The sequence below is a fragment of the Antechinus flavipes genome, chromosome 4 (genome assembly GCF_016432865.1).
Source record: "Antechinus flavipes isolate AdamAnt ecotype Samford, QLD, Australia chromosome 4, AdamAnt_v2, whole genome shotgun sequence".
NCBI classification, from domain to species: domain Eukaryota; kingdom Metazoa; phylum Chordata; class Mammalia; order Dasyuromorphia; family Dasyuridae; genus Antechinus; species Antechinus flavipes.
Window position 1 is genome coordinate 48,167,066 of NC_067401.1, and position 21,663 is coordinate 48,188,728.

A 21,663-nucleotide genomic window follows, 5' to 3' on the forward strand; every position below is an offset into this window, starting at 1 on the left:
TAAATCCTAATTGTAAATTCCTTAGATTGAGTCCAAATCTCCCTGTCCAGATATTTATTTATTAATATTTAGTTCAGCTTTCTAAAAGAACATGGAAAATTTTTACTTCTTTAATGGCCATTGAAAAGTCTGAAGATAATTACCATGTTATCTCTATCTCTACCTCTTGTTATTTTCTTTTTCAGGATTCATGGATATGTAGCCTGAAAATCAAGTGGAATAGAATAACATTTAAATTTGAACTTGATCAATAAGCTATATAACCTTGAACAAGGGACATAACTTTCCTGAGACTCAACTTCCACATTTGTATAATGGTAACGCTATTGTCAAAAACTCTATGATATGGTTTTTGTGAAGATTAAATGAGATATGTTTTAAAAGATTTTTAAATTTGAGGCACCATTAAAAATAAATAATATGTAGAACCAACTCAAACATCCTCAGCCCTTTTACCTGACCTTTATATGAAATAATGTTTAGATGCTTCACCATCTTGGTCATTCTCTCAGCTCACTGCATTTGCTATTGTCCCTTTTAACTTGAGCAGAGTAGTCTTTGACCAGGGCATCATTCAGTAGGAATATCACTTCCCTTAAATGCGAGAATATACTTCTGTTAATATAGCTCAATGAAGTACTTATTAAGCCCTTCCTACTCTAGTATCTAAGTGCTGGAGAAACAAAGAGTTAAGTGAAATAATCATATCCTTAAGGAACATGTTCACATATGATTAAGTAGAAAATATAAACTAATGAATATAAGGTAGTTTAAGGGGAGGTAGACAATCCTTTGTATATGGGGGAAGAGGGACCAGAAAAGGATTCCTAAGAAAAATGGGGCACTTCAGTTGAGCCTGGAAACCATAAATTACGTGAGGCAGAGGTAAAGATAGAAGGCATTCTAAATGGTGTTCAATCTAAGCAAAATGCAGAATTGGGAGATGAAAGTTCTGTTGAGTAGAATATTAAGTAGATTGATATGGTTGAAGTATAGGCTGTGAGGAAGGATAAAAGGCATAAGAATACTGAGAGGTGAGAAAAGGGCCAATTGATGAACTTTTGAATGTTAAATATTTTATATTTGATCTGAGAGGCAACAGAGAGCCAATGGGGTTATTGAGTAACAAGAGAACCTAATCAAACCTACATCATGGGAAAGTCATATTGGTGTTTCTAAAACATGATTGGGAATGAGAAGAGACATGAGGCAGGACTTCAGGTTAGAAGGAATGAAGGCTTGAACTAGGATAGTAGGTGTGTGGATTGGAATTATACCATAGTCATACTGTAGAAAAAAAGAATGCTTTTTTTTTTTACTTTCTCTGTCATATATATTTTATTTTTCCCCTCAGAGTTCTTTTTAAAATTTTTTTAAGTACAAAATAAGGGAGAAAAAAGCATTGTCATGGGTGCAGCAGAAGAAAGAGGATTCAAAACATATAACAATAAATTTCCATTTCAAGAAAGCCTATATAATAAACACTACACATTGTATTCAGAGCTCTTTTTTTTTTTTTTTGCTTCCTTGTAGGTTTTCTTTTGTTCTCTGCTGTGTACTTTTACTTTCCATATATGTGAGATCATATTATGCTTATTTCCACTTGTCCTTTGTTTTTCTGAAGGTAGATAGCATCTTCCTTAATAAATCCAAATCTTTCTATAATTTTCTAAATTCACCATTTCATCATTTTCTACATGCACCACAGCAATATTCCAACCTTAAAATGTCTAGTTATTTTAAATAGTCTAAAACAATACCGATTAATATGGCTAACATATGGTATAGTTTGCCTCTTTTTCTCTTTTGATTAAATCCATTTTAGTTCTAACTTTGTCTGAGATCATGTTTACTACCCCTGATTTTTTAACATAATAAAATCTACTCCTGACTTTTATTTTATGTTTTCTCTCATTTTGTAACATTTCTTGAAAGTAACTTATTGAGTTCAAAATTTTAATCTACCATCTGTTTCCATTTCATAGGTGAATTCATCCAATTCACATTCTAGGCTTATTTTCCTCCTTCCTATTTTCCTCATTATCCTTTTTCACCCTATCTCTATCTCTCCTGACTCCTCTTATCCTCTTCTCTTATTCTATCTCCTGACCCTCTAGTTTCTAGCTGAATTTAGAAGACTTTTATACTTTTTTAGATAAATGTGTTGTTCTCTCTTTATCTCAATCCTGTTAACTTACATAACCTATATAACCTACATACTTAATCTACATACATAACCTACATATATGCTCCATTCAATCAATCTGTATAAATATATGTATTTATAAACAGTTCCCTCTTTAACTCATCCCTCATCCTATCCTCTTGACCTCTTTTCTTTCTGAATTTAGAAGACTTTTAGACCCTTCTAGATATAGATGCTGTTTCCTCTTTAATCCACTTTCAATGAGAGTAAGGTTTCTACATTACCTACCTTCCCCATACTAGCCTTTTGTATCTATTTTCCCTTTTTTGCCTCATTTATTATGTCTATCTAGACCAGGGGTCCTCAAACTTTTTAAATAGGAGGCCAGTTCACTGTCCCTCAGACTGTGAAGGGCCGGACTATAGTAAAAACAAAAACTATGAACAAATTCCTATGCACACTGCATATATCTTATTTTGAAGTAAAGAAACAAAACAGGAACAAATACAATATTTAAAATGAAGTAAAGTTAAATTAACAAACTTACCAGTATTTCAATGGGAACTATGGGCCTGCTTTTGGCTAATGAGATGGTCAGTGTCTGGTTCCATATTTGTCACTGCTAGTCATAACAAGTGATGCAAGTGTGCACCCGTTAGTCTTGATCTGGTTGGAGATTTCAAATGTTTCATTCTAGAAAAGTCTGCCAAAGATGATTGCTATTTTGAGTGCATGGTTCCTGAGATAAGGGTATGTCTGAGAGGGGAGAAATGCATAGAAATTATGAAGGTTGCTTGACTTGAATGCATCTTTCAGAGAGTCACAATTCTGCAGTTCAGCCAGTTCCATTTGGTAAATTGTATCCACATTTTCGATGGCAATAGAAAATGGGTTACAGAAAAACTGTATGTCCTGTCCATGGAGATGAAGCTCTTTAAATCTAAATTGGAACTCCTTTTGCAATTTTTCCAGTGAATCCACACATATTTTGTTTGGGAATGCAATCAGCGATTTTTCCACTAACAGATTTTGAGTTGTGGGGAGATGGCAGAAGTTTTCTCCTTCATTTGTTTGATGAGGAGGCCTAATTTTACTTCAAATGCTTTGACATGTGATTGCATATCACGGATGAGCTTCCCCTTTCCTTGAAGTTGCATTTGAAATTGTTGAGTAGCTCTGTTACATCTGTCAGAAAGGCAAGGTGCCATTTCCATTCTGCATCATTGAGCTCTGGTACTTCTTTGTTTTTTGAAAGCAGAAAAGTTGTAATCTGTGGAAGTAAGTCATAGAAATGTTTCAAAACTCTCCCTCGACTCAGCCAATGGACTTCTGTGTGATATAGAACATCTTCCTAATCAAAATTTAGCTCAGACAGAAATTTCTGAAATTGTCTGTGATTTAGTGCATCAGCTCTAATGAAGTTAACACAAGATACCACAATTTTCATAACAGAGTCCCACTTCAGTGATTTACTACACAGCACTTATTGGTGGATGAGGCAGCGTATGGCTATTGGATGAGAATGGTTATGTTTGTCCATCTCTTGGTTAATGCGAGCAATTACTCCTTTCTTAGACCCCACCATGCTAGGAGCACCATCAGTTGTCACGCTGGCTAGTTTAGCCCAGTCCAGCTCCAAACCATTCATAGTTTGGCAAACCTTTTCATAGATATCCTCTCCTGTAGTTGTTTCTTTGATGCTTTTCAGTGCAGCAAGCTCTTCTATGACTTCAAAATAATCATTCGTCCCACGAATAAAAATTAGAAGTTGTACAGAATCATGAACATCATTGCTTTCATCGAGTGCCAAGGAAAAACATGAAATTTTTTAATGGAGTTTTGCAAATGCTGATGCAGATTGTCTCCCATTTCTTCAATCCTCCATGTAACTGTAGGTCCTGAAAGACTCACTGTACTAAATAAATCAGCCTTCTCTGGACATATCTCTTTGGCAACAGAAAGAAGGCATTCTTTAACAAATTCTCCCTCCACAAATGGTCTGCCAGTGCGTGCTATTAGCTTGGAAATTTGAAAACTTGCTCACAGTGATGAAATATTTAGCTGCTTCTGCTTCACAAAAGTATTTTGCTGAGTTGTCAATGTATTTTTCAGTTTTAATATTTTACCTTTTCTCACTTCTTCAACCAATAATATTTATCTTTATGTTGAGTTTCATAGTGTCCATGCAAATCATATTCTTTGAACACAGACACTATATTCTGGCATATCAGACATACAGCTCTTTCCTTGTACTGCATGAAAAAGTAATCATAAGTCCACTGTTCTTTGACTATCCTATGCTCCAAGTCAATTTTTCTTTTTCTTGGCATCATTATTTCCCAGGGATTCCAAATTGCTTTTAGTAAAATATATATATATATATATATATATATATATATATATATATATATATATATATATATATATATATATCACTACAAAAACAATATACCAGCAATAACGTTGCCCACAAGAGACATACAGCCTGCAATGCTCAACTTCCCCCAAGCTGCCTCTGTGCTGTGATGCCTCTGTTTCCCGCACTCTCCTGCTCTTCACACTTCCACTTCCGACCTTCATTGCTGCAGTGAATTCCCCCTGCAGTGGCCGTGACATGCACAGCATGCACTGTCCATCCTCCGCACTTGTCTGTTGTGGCAGCTGTCATTACTGTACAAGGCTGAGGGCCATCAGTTCTCCATCTTCTGCATCTCTCTCCTTTCCCCACATCCACACCCCAGCCTGGGAACTCACCTTACCTCGGGATCGCCTCACACTCTGTCTCTGCCGCCTCAGCCCAGTGTCGGAAGGGTGTGTTGCTAATGCGAGTTTAGGTCGAGCATCATTTCTGGTCTGATTTTTGCCATAACTGGACTGGCCACATGAACATTGTTAGCGGCCGCATCTGGCCCATGTGCCGTAGTTTGAGGACCTCTGATTTAGACAAACAGACACAGACACAAACATATATATATACACACATATAGAATCACCCCATTATATTCAGATCAATCCAAGCCTTTCTTTCAAACTACTAAAATAAAAATGACAGCCATAAAAAATGATAAATATTTTCATATACAAAAAATAAATGATTTGACCTTATTCAGATTCTTGCAATTGGTCTTTAATGTTTACCATATAATTCTCCTAGATGGCATGTGTTGAATTTTCTCAAGTTCTGCTGTTTTTATCAGAAATAACTGAAAGTATTTCAATTCATTAAATATTCATTTTTTACTCAAAATTATATTTAACATTGCTAGGTGAGTTACCTTGGTCATAATTCCAGACCTTTTGCTTTATGAAATATAGTATTCTGAGACCTATGGTCCTTCAACATATTATCTGCTAGGTTTTGTGTAATATTTATTTTAGCTCCACAATATTTAAATTGTTTTTTTTTTCTTATTGCTTCCAAGCTCCTTGATCTGGGAGTTTTAAAACTTGGTTATGATATTCCTGAAAATTTTCTCTGGTGGTGATAAGTGAATTTTTCCTATTTCTGCTTTTCTTCTTGTAGAACTTCAGGGCAATTTTTCTTGATAATTTCTTATAATATTGTATTATGATTTTTTATTATAATTTTCAGGCAATCTGACTATTCTCATAGCATTTCTTTTCAATCTGCTCTTCAGATCAGTTGATTTTTTGATGAGATATTTCATATTCTCTTTTTTGTTGTTCTTTTGGTTTTGTTTTATTATCTCTTTGTGTCTTAAAAACATCATTAGCTTCCCTTTGTCCAATTACAGTTTTTAAGGAATTATTTTCTTCTTTAGGTTTTTGGTTCTCTATTTCAAGTTGGTTGACTCTTTTCATAATTTTCTTGAATTTACTGTTATTTTTTATTTCTAATTTTTCCTTGATCTCTCTTATTTAATTTTTAAAGTCTTTCTTTTAAAGTTCTTTTAAAAGAATTGCACATTTAACATATATTGGATTGCTTGCTGTCAAGGAGAGGGGGTAGAAAAAGGGGAGGGAGAAAATTTGAAACTCAAGGTTTTGCAAGGGTGAATGTTGAAAATTATTTTTGCATATATTTTGAAAATTAAAAAGTTATTGTTAAAAGAATAACATTTTCTGAGGATTCTTTTTGTGCTTATCCAATTTCTCATTGAAAAAAGACTGGCTTTTTAATTTCCATTTTCTTCTTCTGAATATGAATTCTGCTCTTCTCTATCAATGTAGCTATCTAGGGTCAAATTCTTTCTCCCTTGCTTGCTCATTTTTATTTTAGTTTAGTTGTAAGTTCTGATAACAAGATATAGGGAATTATACCCTAAGCCTCAGGCCCTTGCTGTTATTTTGTGTGGTCTGTCCTGGGGCTCAACCTTGGGGTCTCTTCTCCACTTCTACACCATGGTTGGAGCTCCTGGTCACACTGTCCCTCCTGTGATCTTCCTCCCTACAGTCTCTCTGGTGGCTGTCCCCTCTTCCCTAGGACTGATCCCAGGGACTCTGCTTACCAGCAAGTGCCCACAGCCAGGAAGATCCTTGCCCTTCTATTACTATATTCACCAGGGGTGTGTTAGCTCCCTATTTCCACAGTGGCAGCCCAGCCAGGGCAAGTCTGTGCTAGGCATCTCTCAATGGATGCATTCATCCTTCAACTTTCTTCCACTCAGCCATCAGACCCCACACAGTCCGGCAAATGCAAGGTTCTAAGACTGAGTCCGTCTCCCAACCACAGCTGCCCCTGGGGCTTATTGTTGGCTCATTCTTCAGTGTTGATATGGAGGATTTTGTTCTTCTCTCTGCCCCGGAAGTCGAGTCTTTCCTGGGGTCTTCTTAGGTTGTCTGAGGAGAACAACGGCTTTACCTTGACTCTTGTTTATTTCTGCTGCTCTATATTTCCTCTGAGTCAATGTTGTGTCTTTTACCGTGGAGGAGATATGGAGAGCTGAAAGTTTTCTGACCTGCTCCACTATCTTCCCAGAGTCCTCTCAAAAGAAATTACATTGAATATTGTAGTGATTAAATAGAGCATCAAACCTACAACCAAACGTCTTTGAGATCCATGGCAATGAAAGAGATTGTTTTAATTATCCATGCAGAAAAAAGAAAATATTGCCCAGGAGACAATATGCTCTCTGTCTCTCTGTCTCTGTCTCTGTCTATCTCTTTCTTTTCTTTTCTTTTCTTTTCTTTTCTTTTCTTTTCTTTTCTTTTCTTTTCTTTTCTTTTCTTTCTTTTTTTTTTCTCTCTCTCTGTCTCTCTCTCTCTCTTTCTCTTTCTCTGTGTGTGTGTGTTTTTCTCTCTTAATTTGTCTCTCTTTTTTTCTCTCTCTTTCCCTCTCTCTCCCTTCCTCCTCTCCTTTCTTTCTTTTCTTATTCTCTTCTCTCTGTTTCTTTCTGTCTCTCTCTTTTTTCCTCTCTCCCTCTTTCTTTTCTTTCTTTCTCTCCCTGTTTCCTTTTCTCTCTTCTCTCTTTCTCTTCTTTCTCTCCTTCTCCTTTTCTTTCCCTCTTTCTCCCTCTCTCTCTGTCTCTTGCTCTGATTCTTTCTCTCTCTCTCCCTCCTTCCTTTCCTCCTTCCTTCTTTCTTTCCTCCCTCCCTACTCCTACTCTCCTTTTCTTTTGCTCCCTGTTCCCTTCTCTCTCTCTTTGTTCTTTTCTCTCTTTCTCTCTCTTTCCCTCCCTTTCTTTCCTCTCTCCCTCTTTTCTCCTTCTTCCTTTCTCTCACTGTCTCTCTCTGTCTCTCTCTTCCTCCCGCTTTTCCTTCCTCCCTCCCTCTCTATCTATCAATCCAATTGTCTGTCTTCCCATGTATTTGTCAGTTTATTTGTCTTTTCTTCCATGCATGTATGCATCCATCTGTCTGTCTATCCATTCATTTCTGTCTGTCTAAGAATGCTGCAGTGGATAGAGCACCAGTCCTGAAGTCAGGAAGACCTGAGTTCAAATCCAGCCTCAGACATTTAACACTTACTAGCCATATGACCCTGCGCAAGTCATTTAACCCCAATTGCCTCACCAAAAAATATCTGGAGGGAAAAATGGCTAACTCCAAAGATACTCCAGTATCTTTGCCAAGAAACCTCCATACTGGGTCATGCAGAGTTGAGCATGACTGAAATGAATGAACAACAACAAATCTATTTATTCATGTATTATTTATCTATACATTTATCTGTCTATTTATTGACTCATATAGCCAGGTGCAGGAGAGTGAGGGGTCTGAATATATGCAGAGTTCTGTCATTTCGTGTACGGATATTATCCTTATAGGAACTGCCTCATAAGGTTGTTATGGAGATCAAATGAGACACAGCATATAAATAATTTTGTAAATCTTGAAGACTATGTAAATGTCAGCTATTAGCATCATAATTAATGAGGCTCATGAAGCACTCTGCATATATTATCTCATTTGATTACACATTTATTACAACTTTTCTTCAGCCTGAATATGTTGACAAAAAGACTATTAAACACAGGAAGTATCCAGGAGAACAAATACAATCAACTGCCTATAGCTACCCTCTCTTTATGTGGCCTGGAATGACCTAGATAGTCCAAAGCACCAGCTATGCTTCCACATATCTGAAGAAACATTTAAATGTGGCTTTTGAAAGCATTGCAGTATTTTCCCCTCAGAGGATCTATTCTCCTATTGTGTTGTTTTCTGTAAGTGTACATTAGAATAATTGTGCACTTTTGAACCATATACTTATTGCTGATAGGGAGAAATCATTTCAGGATTTACATATCAGCTTATATTCATGGGATGTACTATTAATAGTGAATTATCATTCTCTAAATTAAACTTCTCATCATATCACTTTTTTCCAAGGACCCTTATATAAAGAGGAGTCATCAGAATTGTAACTAGACTGGAGCAAGTAGAGCTTTGTTTCAAAGGAGAAAATTTTAAAGACATTTTCGGCACTTGCTATTCGTTAGTAGCTTAGAGACAATTGTGCCTGTGCACCTGAGCAACCAGAATGAGGAAATGAAAATGACCAGATGGCCCATTTTATTTTATTACTACCACCCACATCCCATGTGACCTCCTCTCTGGTCCTATTCTATCCTATCCTATTCTGCCAACAAACACAACAGTCTCTCAATAAGCAACATCCACAGTAGAAGTCACCAATTTCCTTAAAAAATTGATTTCAGAGCACCATTTCATGTGATATGATTATAATCTCTCTACATTATAACTAGTCAAGGTCTTCCCAATTCAACCCAATAACTAAATCCATTAAGACCAAGACTGGAAAGTGGCCTTTCTGGGACTGAGACTTTCATTCATCCCAAAGGAAAATCCAGTATAAAGACCTCTCTGATCTTTAAGACTAGTCTTGTAGCCCCAGTAATGAACTGAAGTCACAGCCATAACACCCCAAGGGCAACACACAGAGTTAATGCAAAATAGCTTCCCCTCTTCCCTTCTGTACCTTTTCCAAAACTATCAAGTCTGAGGGATGGAAGGTTTGAAACCCTGGCAAACAGAGTATTTGAGATGCCAGGATTGGGGAATCTAACAGCATTGTCTCCTACAGATAAAGAACCTGGTGTTCCAGGAGGGGATTAGAATGATGGCACTCTCCCAGGGGTTATGTACACAGAAAGTGGGATAAACACCCACTGATCAAGAAAACCACTGTAGTGGCTTCCTTTTAGGAATGTGAAATATAACAAATTGAGGGTCCCTGGCTCCCAAATGCAACTAGAATCAGCTCTCGATTATCTGCAGAAAGGTTGATCTGTAATTCAGCTCATCCCCAACTCATCTATACAAACACTGATTGCTCTTTCCAATTATATTCGTTGTCCTTATGTGGACTCACAGTTCCTGAGCACACACCCACAGATAATGGGGAAGGGTGGATAATCACACTGGACTGGCTGATGGACGGGTGCTGTCCTCATTGGTCATAGTGGAAACTCACCTGGGTAAGTAGGCTGCATGGGGCATACATCACAGGCTGCCTGTATCTGGGATGGGACATTGAAAAGCTCATTTCCCGCCTATGAGCCATAAAGCTGTCTCAGACTTGATGTTGTAAAGTCCAGAGAAAAGACTGATCCTCCAAAACAAACTTTGCAAGTGATGCAAGGAAATATTAAACAGTATCTGTTGAATAATTCACAAGATGAAGCTTGCTACATTCCCTCAATTCTTAGGATTGCACCATTTGATAACCAGTCTCCTCTAACCAATAACAATAATAGGACAGGTGTCAAAGTGATGTTCTTAATCACCCCTCTACTCAATAACTTCCCATAGCTCCCTACTACCTAAAAGTTAAGCATAAAGGGTTCTGTTTGGCATTTAAAGTCCTTCACAACCAGGCTTCTTTTTATCTCTCCAATCTTGTTATACTTTCAAAGTATTCTATGACCCCAAAGCACTGGTCTTATTGTTGTTATTCCTACATTTACTGTCATGAGATGAGGGTAGTGCATGTATATATATTCTCCATGCTCAGAATGTTTTCCCCCCTCACATCTGTACCCTGGCTTCCTTGAAGACTCAGCACAAATTCTGTTTTCTACAAGAATCCTTTTCAAGTTCCCAAAGTTGCTAATGCCTTCCCCACTGAGATTAATTTTAATTCACACTGCTTGTATCTTGTATGTACCTAGTTGTCCATGCTGACTCATTGTTTGCCTGTTGCCACCCTCGTTGGAAACTCCTTGAGGGTATAAATTTTGTTTTTACATTTTTTAACCCCCCAGGGCTTAGCATAGTATCTGGCACATGAGTAAGCTTTGAATAAATGTGGTTGTCCAAATATTGTGATTGTGGTTGCAATTAGAGTCCCTGCAGAGGAGGTCCATCCAAGGCAGAGAATTGGTCTAAATGAGCTCTAAAATCTCTTCAAAGTCTAGGACTCGATGTTTCTTGTCAAGTTAATGAAATAAGTAAATTAGTTCTCAAAATTTCACATAAAATAATCCAGGATCTAAACCAAATCTAATTCCATTCAATTTTTGTTAAGTTTCAGTTATGTCCAACTCTTTGTGATCCCATTTGGAGTTTTCTTGGCAGAGACACAAGAATGATTTGCTATTTCCTTTTCCAATTAATTTTGCTAATGAGGAACCTGAAATAAACAGGGTTAAGTGACTTGCCCAGAAACACACAGCTAGTAAATAGTTGAGGCCAGATTTGAACCCATGAAAATAAGTCTTTTTGACTCTAGGACTGGCCCCATCCACTGACTCACCTAGGTGCCTATTCAATTAGTGCTCATTAAAAACCCATTCACTTTGTTCCAAGCACTTTGTAGGGTGGTATACAAAAATAAAAATGGAAATAATATATTTTTCCTTCAAGTGACATTATTTATTCTACTGAGATGCATATTGGGGTGGAGATGGGAGAAAGAGAAAACTACTTATATACAGATGAGAAAAGGAATGATGTGCAAAGTAAGTGAAAATTCACTGGGAGCAAAATCACAAATTGATGGCAAGAGATTAGCAAACATTTCACAAAAGAGATCACATTTGATTTGAGCCTTGGTAGAGTCAGGGATTCCAAGTAAGAATATCCCAGGCAAAATAGACATTCTGTGAAGATCATGGATTGTTTGTGTGTATTGATGTGTAATTAATATGTGAGGTTGTTCAGGGCCCAGGATGATGTAGAAATCTACAAGACAAAAGGTGAGAAGATAGTATAATTCAGTATAAACTGAATGTGTCAGTGAAGGAGGCAGAACCAGAGACAAATTTTTACCCCTGGTGTCAAGCTCAGATAGAAATAAGGAGAGCAACATTGTGTGACATGAATGATTTAGCTCTTTTCAGCAATATGACAATTCAAGACAATTCCCAAAGACTCAATATAGAAAATGCTATCCACATCCAGGGAAAGAACTGATAGACTCTGAACACAGATCAAAGCATACTATTTTCGCTTTCTTCATTTTTTATGGTTTTTTTTTTCCTTTTGGTCTAGTTCTTCTTTCACAATGTGACTAATATGAAAATATGTTTTACATGAATGTACACATATAACTTACATTAATTTCATTGCTATTTAGGAAGGGGGAGAGAGAGAAAGAACTGTTAACTCAAAAAATTTTAATGAATGTTAAAAATTGTTTTTACATGTAATTGGAAAAAAATAAAATATTAAAAAATTAGGGACCCTTAACCATACAAAAAGATTCTTGTCCCTGTAAGCCATATGTTGACTTTAAAAAACCACATATTAATATCACCTGTGTTCTATTGAATCTTTTTTAATATTTTTCGATTACATTTTAATCTTCTTCAGACTGCTCTAGAGCATGTTATAGGCTACAGGTTTAACACCTTTGGTTTATATGATAACAACTTTGGCAAGTAACATCTTGAAAAACTTACAAATTCTGATTAATGCAATGACCAACGATGATTCCACAAGACCAGTGATGATAAATGCTACCCACCCTCTTAGAAAGACATGAGGGACTCAGGATGTAGAATGAGACATGTAAATTTTGGATATGGAGCATGCTATAATTTGTTTTGCTTAATGATGCATAGTTGTAACAAGGGTTTTGTTTTTCTTTTCTTTTTTTAATGGAGGAATAACAGGAGGGATAGGAAATAGACTATTATCAGTAGAAAAAATAAAATTACATTTAAAAAAGTTAACTATGCTAAGCCTATCATGTCATTTTACTGTGTCCTAACTTTTATGTGCTTGACTGTTACCTAACCACACAGTCCTGCATATTAGATATTTCAATAACATTCAACCTTCACAACTTCAGAATACAAGATGATTAGAATAAATCCTGCTTCCATTGCCTAATAACAATAAATAATGATATGCATTGGCTTTACAAAAATATTTGGTGATCTAGGAAATGAAGGATCTACCAAGCAACCCCAAAAGTATTGTGCCACAGTGGAAAGAACAATGGATTTGGAAAGAAAGATTGTGTTCAAATCTCAGTTTCACCACTTTTGAATCTTCATAACCTTGGGCAAATCACTTATTCTTTCTGGGCCTCAGTTTCTTAATTTATGAAATGGAAAGTTGGGAAGTTAGCCAACAATATTTCTCAGACCACTTCTAGCTCTAGGTTCTATATCAATGGAAACAATTTGCTGGATTCTTGGAGACAATAGTCTCATTCGGCCCTGGAACCAAACCATGGATCCAATTTGATCCCAGTATCTCTCTCCATTTAATAAAATATTAAATACTCTCTAAAAAAATTAATGGAAACAATTTCCCACAAAGCCAATATCCCCCTTTCCTGCCTCTTATAACCTACATTCATATTTGGAGTCAAAAGAACAGTTCCATACACCTGTTTGTACATGTTTGTTTGTATATTGTCTCCTCCATCACAAAGTAGGAATTCTCTTTTATGCTCCCAGTGCTTAGCATAGTGGTTAACATATACTAAGTTCAATAAATGTTTGTTGACTGAGTGTCTGACATCTGAGGGAGCAAACTATTCAAATTGGCCAAAGCTCTGGTTTGTATTTTCCTATAGCCTGAGAGGAATTGCTTTTGATTAAAGGAAACAAAGACAGTTTCCAAGGAAAACTCTCTTTGTTATGGCTCAAAACCATTTAATTTGCTATGTTATTTCCTCTGCTGAGTTTTCAACTTTCTGAACTTAACTTTCTAGACCTTGAGCTAAACTGGGGTTGAACAGAATCAAAAAGTATAGGTTTTCCTTTGCAGAATCCACCATCAACTGAATATCAATGATACTGTGGTACATTGAGAAAATACTTTTGTAGGGACTTTGAGGCTAACCAATGTGAAGAACATGGATGTAAGTAAGCACACAATTGTATCTGGCTAATCATAAGCTTTTCTTTTTTTATAGGTAGTAATAAAAAACAAGCAAACAAAAAGTAATTAAAAAACCAGTAAAAAAACAAAAAAACAAAAAAAATCAACTATTTGTTTTCTATGTTGTATTGTATTTTCACTTATTTTGCTAAAATTTCCCAACTATATTTTAATCTGATTCAGAGTTTTGTTCCCTGTCCCCAAGTATCTTTCCTCTGAGATTTTTCCTATTTTGTTTTATTTTTATTGAATATTTTATTTTTCCTATTTACATATAGAATAATTTTAACATTCATGTTTTTAAACATTGAGTTCCAAATTCTCTTCCTCTCTTCCTTACCTCTTCATTGTTAAGGCAAGCAACCTGATATAGGGTATACATGTGTAGTCATGTAAAATACATTTCAATATTAGTCATATTATAAAAGAAAAAGAGGCAAGATGAAAGAAAAAGAGAGAGAAAGGAAAGAAGGAAGGAAGGAAGAGAAAGACAAGAGAAGGGAAGGAGGGAGGAGAAAAGGAAGGAACAAAGGAAAGAAGGAAGGAAAAGAAAAAAGAAAAAACATTTTCAAGTGTGTTTTGATTAATGCTAAAATTCCATCAGTCTATATCTGGAGATGGATAGCATTTTTCAGTATAAGTCTTCAGAACTGTCATTGCTGAGAATGGCTAAATTATTCACAATTGATCACTGTGTAATATTTCTATCACTGTGTGCAATGTTCTTCTGTTTTTGCTCATGTCATTTTGTATCAGTTCATGAACATATTTTCAGCTTGTTTTGAAAACAACTTGCTCATAATTTCTTATAGCATATTATATTTCATTACAATCATAAACCACAACTTGTTCAGCCATTTCTTGATTGATGGACATTCCCTCAAGTCCCAATTTTTTGCCTTTACAAAAGAGCTGGCTATAAATATTTTTGTACACATAGGTCATTTTACTTTTTGTGTTTTATATCTTTGGAATACAGAACTATTAGTGGTAATTCTGGGTCAGAGGGCATACATGGTTTCACAGCCCTTTGGGCATAGTTCCAAAGTGCACTATACAATAGTTGAATCAGTATATATTCTATCAACAGAGCATTAGTGTCTTAATTCCCACATCCCATTTAACATTTGCTACTTTGCTTTCCTATCATATTAACCAATCTAAATAGTTGTCAGGTGGTACCTCAGAGTTGTTTTAATTTGCATTTCTCTAATCAATAGTGATTTAGAGCATTTTCTCATATGACTATAGATAAGTTTGATTACTTTGTCTGAAAATTGCCTATTCAGATCAGTTGGAGACAACCTTGTTTTTATATATTTGACACAGTTCTCTATACATTTGAGAAATGAAGCTTTTATCTATAACTTTTTTTTCCACATATATGATTACTGAGTATTTCCTTTATGTATATCTCCCAACCTCCTCCAAATCTTCTATCAGCATCTGATGCTGATTCTATTACAATTGCTCATACAAAAGCTGATTGAAATTTTCTGGGTTATATGGCAAAAGGAAGTTACCCCCCAGGAGTTCAAGGACACCTTCATCTCTATAAAGATAAAGGGAATAGATTGTCCTATGAGACAGAGGGGCAGAGGGAGGAAGCCTCTGTCTTAGTCACTGCTGACAAGATTCTTGCCAAAATTATCCTTAAAAGGCTTCAGCTGAAAATTGGTCATTTACCTGAGAGCCAGGGTAGCTTCAGAAAGGACCACATAATGGTCAATAAGGTGTTTGCTGCCCAACAACTCCAGAAAAAATACCAGGAGCAGATGTATACAACATTTGTTGTTCTAACTTTGATACGGTCAGTCATGAGGGCTTATGGGAAATTAGGACAAAATTTGGTTGCCTAGAAAAGTTTATCAGTATTATGCATAAAATTCACAATGAAATGCTTGCTCAAGTTCTGCATAATAGACAACAATCTTGCGTTTTCACCAGTGGAGTGAAACAAAGCAGTGTGCTTGCTTCCATCGTTTTAAGCATGATGATTTCAGTAATGATGTCAAATGCTTTCAATGAGGATAGTAGAGCATCAAGGTCAGCTACCTAACTAATGGTAAAGTCTCCAACTTGAAAAGACTACAAACCAAGACTAAAGTGAAGAGAGTATTGATACGTGGTGTTTGTTTTCAGATGATGGAACTCAATGCAGTTTCTGAAACTTAGATGCAACAAGGATCGATTCTCTGATGCTTGTGCTAATTTCGGCCTAAAAATTGACACCAAGAAAATACAAATGTTCCATCAGCCAGCACCATACCATCCATATGTGAAAGCATCACTTATAGTAAATGAAAAACTTTTGAATATTGGGGATAAATTCGCTTATCTTGACAGCATACTTTCCAGGGATGAACACATTAATGATAAGGTTGCCAGAACTAGTTAAATGTTTGGGATGCTCTGAAAGATAATGTGGAAGGAAAGAGATATTAGACTGACTACTAAAATAAAGATCTACAGAGGTAGTGTACTGCCCTCATTGCTGTATGTCTCTGTAACCTGGACCACTATTCCAGGAAACTGAATTGTTTCTATTTGAATTGTTTCAGGAAGAGTCTAAAGAGCACCTGACAAGTAAAAAACCAGATGCTGAAGTACTTTCTTGAACTCAACTGCAAAGCATTCAAACTCTATTGCAGAGAATGCAGCTCCATCAAGTGAACTACATTGTTCAAATGTCAAATTCATACTTGTCAAAAAGGCTATTTCATAGTAAACTAAGACAAGGCAAGTGCTCACGAGGTAGTCAGAAAAAAATGATACAAAGACATTCTCAAAGTCTCTCTTAAGAACTTTGGAATTCATTATGTGGTTTGAGAGACATTGGCATAGGACCTGACAGCATGGGAGAATCCCTCAGAGAAGGCGCTATGCTTTATGAGCAAAAATAGAACTCAAAAGAAATGCAAGATGCACAAATTTAGAGAGTCTAGTCCAATGGACAATGAAATATTTGTACCTGGTCTTGGTAGGGCATTTTAAGCTTCTATTGGTCTGATTAGCCACAGTTGGATACACTATAATTTAACTCTAACATAATGATGTCATTTTGGTTCTCTTTTGAGAACAAAATCTCCCTTCTCTTATCCATTTCCTCTCCCACTTTCCTATAGGATAAAATAAATGAGTGTCCATGCTATTCTCTCTTTGAGCCAATTCCATTGATAGTAAGGCTTAAGGAATCCTTTTCCCATCTTCCTCTATGGCAAAAGTTCTTTCATGCTTCTTTTAATTTACCTCATTTTACATCTTCATTTCCCCTTCTCTCAGGGCATTCTTCTTTCTTATTCTTTAATTTTCTTTTTTAGATATCATATTCAACTCACACCCATACATTCTGTTTACGTATACTCCTTCTAACTTAACTACTTTAATAATAATACATTTCTTAGGAGTTAATGAGACTTGTTAACAAGTCTCATCTTCCCATGTAGGAAAATAAATAGCTTAGCTTTATTGAATCCCTTATTATTTCTCTTTCATGTTTATCTTTTTATGCTTCTCTTGAGTTTTGAATGTCATATTTCCTATTCTACTCTGATCTTTTCACCAAGAATGCTTGCAAGTCCTCTATTTCATTGAACATCCATTTTTATCTGAAGGATTATGATCAGTTTCATTGTATAAAATTATTCTTACTTGTAATTCTAGATCCTTTGCTTGCATAATATCAAATTTCAAGCTCTCTGATCCATAAATCTTATGTAATCCTGACTAGTTCCATGGTATTTGAATTGTTTCTTTCTGACTACTTGCAATATTTTCTCTCTGCAATTTGGCTATATTTTCCAGATAATCACAAGCAGCAGAGAACAGACCCTAGACTTTATTTTATCTCAGCTTCAAAGACTGCAATTAGTGTACAATTATCTGCAAACAAAAAATCATGCACCAACACTCCTTCCACTTTAGTCTTGATTTGTAACCCTTTCAAGTTGAAGAATTTACCATCAACTAGGAGTTCTTATTTTGGGATCTCTTTCAAGGGGTGATAATTTTCAATTACTCTTCTATGCTCTGGTTCTAGGTCACCAGGGCAATTTTCTTGAAAGGGCAATGAGTTCTTGAAAGATGCTATCTAGACTATTTATTTATCATGGTTGTCAGGTAGTCCAATATTTAAATGATCTCTCCTGGATCTATTTTCCAGATTAATTGTTTTTCCAATGAGATATTTCACCTTTTTCTATTTTTTTCATTCTTTTGATTTTATTTTATTGTTTCTTTATGTCTTGCTGTTTCTTGATGAAGTCATTAATTTCCACTTACCCAATTCTAATTTTTTAGGAATTCTTTTCTTAAGTAAGCATTTTTACCTCTTTTTGAATTTGGTAATGCTACTTTTCTTCAGTGAATTTTTGTACATCTTGTTAATGTGTCTTTTGTTTTTAATGAGTTTTTTTTTCTTCAATGAATTTTTGTATATCTTTTTCCATTTTCCCAAAAGATAAAGAGAAAAGAGGATGGGAAGGGAAGGATCAAAAGGAAATTGATAAAAAAGATTCAGAATTCTGGAAGAGAAAGTTTGAATTTTCAGAGGCAATAGGGAGTCATTGTAGGTTAATAAGCAATAAGTAACATTTGAGGATAAATGTTCTAGTCATGTTTGAGGTAGAATATAATAATAAACTTTAGGCAAGAATATTAGTTATTATGCTGTTGCATAAAATAATCCAGAAAATGGTGAGACGTTGGTCTAGGGTAGCAAGGAAAAATGTTAATGGAAGAGATATTATGACTATAATAGCAAGAGAGGCTTAATGAGAAATTAGGCATTAAAGATGAAGATAAAATAAAGGGTCAGAGACCACAACATCATAGACTGAGAATTGGAAAGGACTTTGGAGACCATGTAGTCTAATTCCTTTAATTTACAAATGAGAAAACAGGGACTGACTTGTTCAGGGTCACAGATCTAGTGACTGAGATAGATCTTCCTAAAAAAGTTTCAAATCTGGGTAAACTTGGCAAGAAGAAATTTTAGCAAGTAAAGGAGAAACATAGTCAGACTTATACTCTACTATAAAGAATAAATTAGAGAGAAGAAAACTAATTAAAAGCCTATTTCTATAATTCTGTCATCACTGAACTAGATTGGTAGCCAGATAAGTAGAAAAGGGTGGGGATAAATATAAAAGAAATTATGCAAGTAGAAACAACAAAATTTGAAAACTGACTGCATGTGTAACGAGAAGGAGAGTGAGGAGAAACTGGAAGGATGGTAGTCCATTGACAGAAACAGAAAGAAGATATTATCCATCAGTAGAAGAACATCAACAGCATAAAATATCAAGTGATATTTTAAAGTTGAGAAGTATAATGATGGAGAAAAAGACATTGGATATGACAAGTAACAAATCATCAACAAGTGGAAAAACTAAGTCTTCAATCAAGTGGTGAGATTAGAAGCAAAATTAAGAAATGAGTGAGTGGAGTAGAGCAGACAGCTTTTTCTGGGAGTTTAGCTGTGAAAGAGAAAAGAGATATAAAATGATAGCTTAAAGAAATAATAGGATCCAATGAGGTTTTTTTTTCCCAAGGTAGAGAAGACTTGCCCTGGTCCTTACAATAACCTAATGAAGTTGTGTAAATTAGAAATTTTACAAATTAGAATATTTATTTTATTTATTTATTAGGAAATTAGCAAATCCTAATTCTCCATATTAAGACACTGGGGTTGCAAGAGATTAAGTGTGATGTCCAGTGTCACAGAGCCAGTAATAGTCTGAGGGAAGAGTTGAATTCTGCCTCAGAATGCATCACTCTATCCACTAACCCAAGCTAAGGATACATTTCCCCTTATCAAGAGATTTCCTATTGGATACATCACAATAACAGACCCCAAATCCCCCCGACTAGGCTGTGATGGCAATATCAAAGTGTTTGTAATAGGAAAGTCAGACAGTTCTTTGGGTATGTGCAGAATTTTTTTAAATATTGAATTGAAAAGGAAAAGGATTACCACATTAGTTGGAAACAGGTCATCACTTCCAGACCACTGCTTTGGACAAAATCTAAATTTTTTAGATTTTCAAAACATCTGTGCCTGTAATGCTTGAAAACTCTTACTCCAGAGCCTTGAGGCAGCATCCAGGGAGCCCCTGGCCAAGCTGCTTTAGCAAAGATCCGAAAGAAGAAAGAAAAATAAAGTTGGAAAATATATGTCATATTTCTATGAAATTAAATGCACTTGTTCATTTTTTCATTTAAAAAATTGGGACATTCCAAAATATTCTTCTTAATGTGGAAATGGAAAAAGAGGCAGAGTTGACTAGTATGTGTTATGGTGAAAACATTTCACTGACACTTCTCTAAAGAAACATTAGAATTGTGGCTTCCTAGGTTTAGAAGGGTTCCCAAAGGGCATCTACTCCAAACCCTATTTGAACAGAAGCTACCTACTTCTACTTTGATAGTGGAGATAGATAACTTGCTGATTCTTTGGACATTGTCTACAAGATACCTGGACAGTTCTAATTATTCAGAAACTTTTCTCTAAATTGAATTAGTTCATAAAAACTTGTCAAATTCCTCATTCTTTTTATTTATAACAAACTTATGTAAAAAAATATAATTTAAATAAACATTTATCAAGAAAACTCTCTAGAGAGCTGATCCTAAGCTAGAGATAGAATACTTCCTTTCATATACTCATAAAATCTCAAAATAAGAAAGGACTTGATCAACCATTTGAATCAAACTTCTGATCCAATGTAGAAATCCCCTCTAACAATAGCTGGTCATTTTTCTAATCACATCCATTTACTGGAAATGTGCTACATCACAAAGCAATGTCACTTAAGAGAAACTCATACTGGGAGCTCTAAATCTATGATTCTGTGATCTACAAAAAGTCAGTGTTGGTTGGAATCAAAGGCTTCTATGATACCTTTCAGCTCTAAATCTATGATCCTATGAACTACTTTATTCCTCATTACTTCAGTTTCCAAGTCTATAAAATGTGTATAGTAACAATACCTAACTCACAAAGTTGTTAAAGGAAAGCATTTTGCAAACCATTAAGTGATCTCTAGATATGAATTATTATATGTATTGAAGCAATATAGAATAAATCTAATCCCTTTAATTATTTGGAGAAAATTGTCACATGTTCTCCAAGTCTTCTGGTCTCCAAACTCAACATCCCTAGCTCCTTCATCTGTTCTTCATATGATATGGTTTCCAGATCCCTCACATTCTGTCTGCTTTTGTCTGGATCTACTTTAGTTTGCCAAGGTCCCTCTTGAATAAGATGCCCAGAAATGAACAGCACACTACAGATAATGGTGTGATCTGAGCAAATGACAGTGGTCTTGCTTATAATTTCTAAAAATCTGGAGACAAAATGTCTACAAATGTATCTTAAGATCTTATTCACTTTGGGAGTTGCAGAGTCATTTTATTGAATTATACTAAACTTGCAGTCTACTGAACCCCCTTATGTCTCTCTCTCAGGATTCATATTCTGCACCATATACTTTTCCTCCTGATTTTTTTGTAGTTAAATCCAGAACTTCACATTTCTTTCTGTTAAATTTCAGCTTCTTAGTTAGGATCCATCAATTTCAGCCTGCTGAGAATGTTTTGAATTCTGAAGCTGTCTTTCAAAATAAAGCTTTATAGCCTTTCTAAAATTGATACTCACAGGTTCATAGATTTCTTACTGGAAGAAATCTTAGAGGTCATCTATTCTAATCTCCTCATTTTACAGATGAGAAAATAAAAGATGGTTAAGACTTATCTAA